Here is a 6,820-nt window from a genome sequence, read left to right as displayed (position 1 = left end):
CAAAATGAGGTTTAGAAGGTGCTTAAAGTGACTTTAAAGAGAATGAGACGATGCAAAATGGTGTTTAGAAGGTGCTTAAGGTGACTTTAAAGAGAATGAGACGATGCAAAATGGTGTTTAGAAGGTGCTTAAGGTGACTTTAAAGAGAATGAGACGATGCAAAATGAGGTTTAGAAGGTGCTTAAAGTGACTTTAAAGAGAATGAGACGATGCAAAATGGTGTTTAGAAGGTGCTTAAAGTGACTTTAAAGAGAATGAGACGATGCAAAATGAGGTTTAGAAGGTGCTTAAAGTGACTTTAAAGAGAATGAGACGATGCAAAATGAGGTTTAGAAGGTGCTTAAAGTGACTTTAAAGAGAATGAGACGATGCAAAATGGTGTTTAGAAGGTGCTTAAAGTGACTTTAAAGAGAATGAGACGATGCAAAATGAGGTTTAGAAGGTGCTTAAGGTGACTTTAAAGAGAATGAGACGATGCAAAATGAGGTTTAGAAGGTGCTTAAGGTGACTTTAAAGAGAATGAGACGATGCAAAATGAGGTTTAGAAGGTGCTTAAAGTGACTTTAAAGAGAATGAGACGATGCAAAATGAGGTTTAGAAGGTGCTTAAAGTGACTTTAAAGAGAATGAGACGATGCAAAATGAGGTTTAGAAGGTGCTTAAAGTGACTTTAAAGAGAATGAGACGATGCAAAATGGTGTTTAGAAGGTGCTTAAAGTGACTTTAAAGAGAATGAGACGATGCAAAATGGTGTTTAGAAGGTGCTTAAGGTGACTTTAAAGAGAATGAGACGATGCAAAATGAGGTTTAGAAGGTGCTTAAGGTGACTTTAAAGAGAATGAGACGATGCAAAATGAGGTTTAGAAGGTGCTTAAAGTGACTTTAAAGAGAATGAGACGATGCAAAATGAGGTTTAGAAGGTGCTTAAAGTGACTTTAAAGAGAATGAGACGATGCAAAATGGTGTTTAGAAGGTGCTTAAAGTGACTTTAAAGAGAATGAGACGATGCAAAATGGTGTTTAGAAGGTGCTTAAAGTGACTTTAAAGAGAATGAGACGATGCAAAATGGTGTTTAGAAGGTGCTTAAAGTGACTTTAAAGAGAATGAGACGATGCAAAATGGTGTTTAGAAGGTGCTTAAGGTGACTTTAAAGAGAATGAGACGATGCAAAATGAGGTTTAGAAGGTGCTTAAAGTGACTTTAAAGAGAATGAGACGATGCAAAATGGTGTTTAGAAGGTGCTTAAGGTGACTTTAAAGAGAATGAGACGATGCAAAATGGTGTTTAGAAGGTGCTTAAGGTGACTTTAAAGAGAATGAGACGATGCAAAATGGTGTTTAGAAGGTGCTTAAAGTGACTTTAAAGAGAATGAGACGATGCAAAATGGTGTTTAGAAGGTGCTTAAAGTGACTTTAAAGAGAATGAGACGATGCAAAATGGTGTTTAGAAGGTGCTTAAGGTGACTTTAAAGAGAATGAGACGATGCAAAATGAGGTTTAGAAGGTGCTTAAAGTGACTTTAAAGAGAATGAGACGATGCAAAATGGTGTTTAGAAGGTGCTTAAAGTGACTTTAAAGAGAATGAGACGATGCAAAATGGTGTTTAGAAGGTGCTTAAGGTGACTTTAAAGAGAATGAGACGATGCAAAATGAGGTTTAGAAGGTGCTTAAAGTGACTTTAAAGAGAATGAGACGATGCAAAATGGTGTTTAGAAGGTGCTTAAGGTGACTTTAAAGAGAATGAGACGATGCAAAATGGTGTTTAGAAGGTGCTTAAAGTGACTTTAAAGAGAATGAGACGATGCAAAATGGTGTTTAGAAGGTGCTTAAGGTGACTTTAAAGAGAATGAGACGATGCAAAATGGTCTTTAGAAGGTGCTTAAAGTGACTTTAAAGAGAATGAGACGATGCAAAATGGTGTTTAGAAGGTGCTTAAGGTGACTTTAAAGAGAATGAGACGATGCAAAATGAGGTTTAGAAGGTGCTTAAAGTGACTTTAAAGAGAATGAGACGATGCAAAATGGTGTTTAGAAGGTGCTTAAAGTGACTTTAAAGAGAATGAGACGATGCAAAATGAGGTTTAGAAGGTGCTTAAGGTGACTTTAAAGAGAATGAGACGATGCAAAATGGTGTTTAGAAGGTGCTTAAAGTGACTTTAAAGAGAATGAGACGATGCAAAATGGTGTTTAGAAGGTGCTTAAAGTGACTTTAAAGAGAATGAGACGATGCAAAATGGTGTTTAGAAGGTGCTTAAGGTGACTTTAAAGAGAATGAGACGATGCAAAATGGTCTTTAGAAGGTGCTTAAAGTGACTTTAAAGAGAACGAGACGATGCAAAATGGTGTTTAGAAGGTGCTTAAGGTGACTTTAAAGAGAATGAGACGATGCAAAATGAGGTTTAGAAGGTGCTTAAAGTGACTTTAAAGAGAATGAGACGATGCAAAATGAGGTTTAGAAGGTGCTTAAAGTGACTTTAAAGAGAATGAGACGATGCAAAATGGTGTTTAGAAGGTGCTTAAAGTGACTTTAAAGAGAATGAGACGATGCAAAATGAGGTTTAGAAGGTGCTTAAAGTGACTTTAAAGAGAATGAGACGATGCAAAATGGTGTTTAGAAGGTGCTTAAGGTGACTTTAAAGAGAATGAGACGATGCAAAATGAGGTTTAGAAGGTGCTTAAAGTGACTTTAAAGAGAATGAGACGATGCAAAATGGTGTTTAGAAGGTGCTTAAAGTGACTTTAAAGAGAATGAGACGATGCAAAATGGTGTTTAGAAGGTGCTTAAGGTGACTTTAAAGAGAATGAGACGATGCAAAATGAGGTTTAGAAGGTGCTTAAAGTGACTTTAAAGAGAATGAGACGATGCAAAATGGTGTTTAGAAGGTGCTTAAGGTGACTTTAAAGAGAATGAGACGATGCAAAATGAGGTTTAGAAGGTGCTTAAAGTGACTTTAAAGAGAATGAGACGATGCAAAATGGTGTTTAGAAGGTGCTTAAGGTGACTTTAAAGAGAATGAGACGATGCAAAATGAGGTTTAGAAGGTGCTTAAAGTGACTTTAAAGAGAATGAGACGATGCAAAATGGTGTTTAGAAGGTGCTTAAGGTGACTTTAAAGAGAATGAGACGATGCAAAATGAGGTTTAGAAGGTGCTTAAAGTGACTTTAAAGAGAATGAGACGATGCAAAATGGTGTTTAGAAGGTGCTTAAAGTGACTTTAAAGAGAATGAGACGATGCAAAATGAGGTTTAGAAGGTGCTTAAAGTGACTTTAAAGAGAATGAGACGATGCAAAATGAGGTTTAGAAGGTGCTTAAAGTGACTTTAAAGAGAATGAGACGATGCAAAATGGTGTTTAGAAGGTGCTTAAAGTGACTTTAAAGAGAATGAGACGATGCAAAATGGTGTTTAGAAGGTGCTTAAAGTGACTTTAAAGAGAATGAGACGATGCAAAATGGTGTTTAGAAGGTGCTTAAGGTGACTTTAAAGAGAATGAGACGATGCAAAATGGTGTTTAGAAGGTGCTTAAAGTGACTTTAAAGAGAATGAGACGATGCAAAATGGTGTTTAGAAGGTGCTTAAAGTGACTTTAAAGAGAATGAGACGATGCAAAATGGTGTTTAGAAGGTGCTTAAAGTGACTTTAAAGAGAATGAGACGATGCAAAATGGTGTTTAGAAGGTGCTTAAAGTGACTTTAAAGAGAATGAGACGATGCAAAATGAGGTTTAGAAGGTGCTTAAAGTGACTTTAAAGAGAATGAGACGATGCAAAATGGTGTTTAGAAGGTGCTTAAGGTGACTTTAAAGAGAATGAGACGATGCAAAATGGTGTTTAGAAGGTGCTTAAGGTGACTTTAAAGAGAATGAGACGATGCAAAATGAGGTTTAGAAGGTGCTTAAAGTGACTTTAAAGAGAATGAGACGATGCAAAATGGTGTTTAGAAGGTGCTTAAAGTGACTTTAAAGAGAATGAGACGATGCAAAATGAGGTTTAGAAGGTGCTTAAAGTGACTTTAAAGAGAATGAGACGATGCAAAATGAGGTTTAGAAGGTGCTTAAAGTGACTTTAAAGAGAATGAGACGATGCAAAATGAGGTTTAGAAGGTGCTTAAAGTGACTTTAAAGAGAATGAGACGATGCAAAATGAGGTTTAGAAGGTGCTTAAGGTGACTTTAAAGAGAATGAGACGATGCAAAATGAGGTTTAGAAGGTGCTTAAGGTGACTTTAAAGAGAATGAGACGATGCAAAATGAGGTTTAGAAGGTGCTTAAAGTGACTTTAAAGAGAATGAGACGATGCAAAATGGTGTTTAGAAGGTGCTTAAAGTGACTTTAAAGAGAATGAGACGATGCAAAATGAGGTTTAGAAGGTGCTTAAAGTGACTTTAAAGAGAATGAGACGATGCAAAATGAGGTTTAGAAGGTGCTTAAAGTGACTTTAAAGAGAATGAGACGATGCAAAATGGTGTTTAGAAGGTGCTTAAAGTGACTTTAAAGAGAATGAGACGATGCAAAATGGTGTTTAGAAGGTGCTTAAGGTGACTTTAAAGAGAATGAGACGATGCAAAATGAGGTTTAGAAGGTGCTTAAGGTGACTTTAAAGAGAATGAGACGATGCAAAATGAGGTTTAGAAGGTGCTTAAAGTGACTTTAAAGAGAATGAGACGATGCAAAATGAGGTTTAGAAGGTGCTTAAAGTGACTTTAAAGAGAATGAGACGATGCAAAATGGTGTTTAGAAGGTGCTTAAAGTGACTTTAAAGAGAATGAGACGATGCAAAATGGTGTTTAGAAGGTGCTTAAAGTGACTTTAAAGAGAATGAGACGATGCAAAATGGTGTTTAGAAGGTGCTTAAAGTGACTTTAAAGAGAATGAGACGATGCAAAATGGTGTTTAGAAGGTGCTTAAGGTGACTTTAAAGAGAATGAGACGATGCAAAATGAGGTTTAGAAGGTGCTTAAAGTGACTTTAAAGAGAATGAGACGATGCAAAATGGTGTTTAGAAGGTGCTTAAGGTGACTTTAAAGAGAATGAGACGATGCAAAATGGTGTTTAGAAGGTGCTTAAAGTGACTTTAAAGAGAATGAGACGATGCAAAATGGTGTTTAGAAGGTGCTTAAAGTGACTTTAAAGAGAATGAGACGATGCAAAATGGTGTTTAGAAGGTGCTTAAAGTGACTTTAAAGAGAATGAGACGATGCAAAATGGTGTTTAGAAGGTGCTTAAAGTGACTTTAAAGAGAATGAGACGATGCAAAACGGTGTTTAGAAGGTGCTTAAGGTGACTTTAAAGAGAATGAGACGATGCAAAATGAGGTTTAGAAGGTGCTTAAAGTGACTTTAAAGAGAATGAGACGATGCAAAATGGTGTTTAGAAGGTGCTTAAAGTGACTTTAAAGAGAATGAGACGATGCAAAATGGTGTTTAGAAGGTGCTTAAGGTGACTTTAAAGAGAATGAGACGATGCAAAATGAGGTTTAGAAGGTGCTTAAAGTGACTTTAAAGAGAATGAGACGATGCAAAATGGTGTTTAGAAGGTGCTTAAGGTGACTTTAAAGAGAATGAGACGATGCAAAATGAGGTTTAGAAGGTGCTTAAAGTGACTTTAAAGAGAATGAGACGATGCAAAATGGTGTTTAGAAGGTGCTTAAGGTGACTTTAAAGAGAATGAGACGATGCAAAATGGTGTTTAGAAGGTGCTTAAAGTGACTTTAAAGAGAATGAGACGATGCAAAATGGTGTTTAGAAGGTGCTTAAGGTGACTTTAAAGAGAATGAGACGATGCAAAATGGTCTTTAGAAGGTGCTTAAAGTGACTTTAAAGAGAATGAGACGATGCAAAATGGTGTTTAGAAGGTGCTTAAGGTGACTTTAAAGAGAATGAGACGATGCAAAATGAGGTTTAGAAGGTGCTTAAAGTGACTTTAAAGAGAATGAGACGATGCAAAATGGTGTTTAGAAGGTGCTTAAAGTGACTTTAAAGAGAATGAGACGATGCAAAATGAGGTTTAGAAGGTGCTTAAGGTGACTTTAAAGAGAATGAGACGATGCAAAATGGTGTTTAGAAGGTGCTTAAAGTGACTTTAAAGAGAATGAGACGATGCAAAATGGTGTTTAGAAGGTGCTTAAGGTGACTTTAAAGAGAATGAGACGATGCAAAATGGTGTTTAGAAGGTGCTTAAGGTGACTTTAAAGAGAATGAGACGATGCAAAATGGTCTTTAGAAGGTGCTTAAAGTGACTTTAAAGAGAACGAGACGATGCAAAATGGTGTTTAGAAGGTGCTTAAGGTGACTTTAAAGAGAATGAGACGATGCAAAATGAGGTTTAGAAGGTGCTTAAAGTGACTTTAAAGAGAATGAGACGATGCAAAATGAGGTTTAGAAGGTGCTTAAAGTGACTTTAAAGAGAATGAGACGATGCAAAATGGTGTTTAGAAGGTGCTTAAAGTGACTTTAAAGAGAATGAGACGATGCAAAATGAGGTTTAGAAGGTGCTTAAAGTGACTTTAAAGAGAATGAGACGATGCAAAATGGTGTTTAGAAGGTGCTTAAGGTGACTTTAAAGAGAATGAGACGATGCAAAATGAGGTTTAGAAGGTGCTTAAAGTGACTTTAAAGAGAATGAGACGATGCAAAATGGTGTTTAGAAGGTGCTTAAAGTGACTTTAAAGAGAATGAGACGATGCAAAATGGTGTTTAGAAGGTGCTTAAGGTGACTTTAAAGAGAATGAGACGATGCAAAATGAGGTTTAGAAGGTGCTTAAAGTGACTTTAAAGAGAATGAGACGATGCAAAATGGTGTTTAGAAGGTGCTTAAGGTGACTTTA

This window comes from Anopheles coustani, unplaced genomic scaffold (genome assembly GCF_943734705.1).
Source record: "Anopheles coustani unplaced genomic scaffold, idAnoCousDA_361_x.2 U_79, whole genome shotgun sequence".
Lineage (NCBI taxonomy): Eukaryota > Metazoa > Arthropoda > Insecta > Diptera > Culicidae > Anopheles > Anopheles coustani.
Note: the sequence above shows the minus strand (reverse complement) of the source record.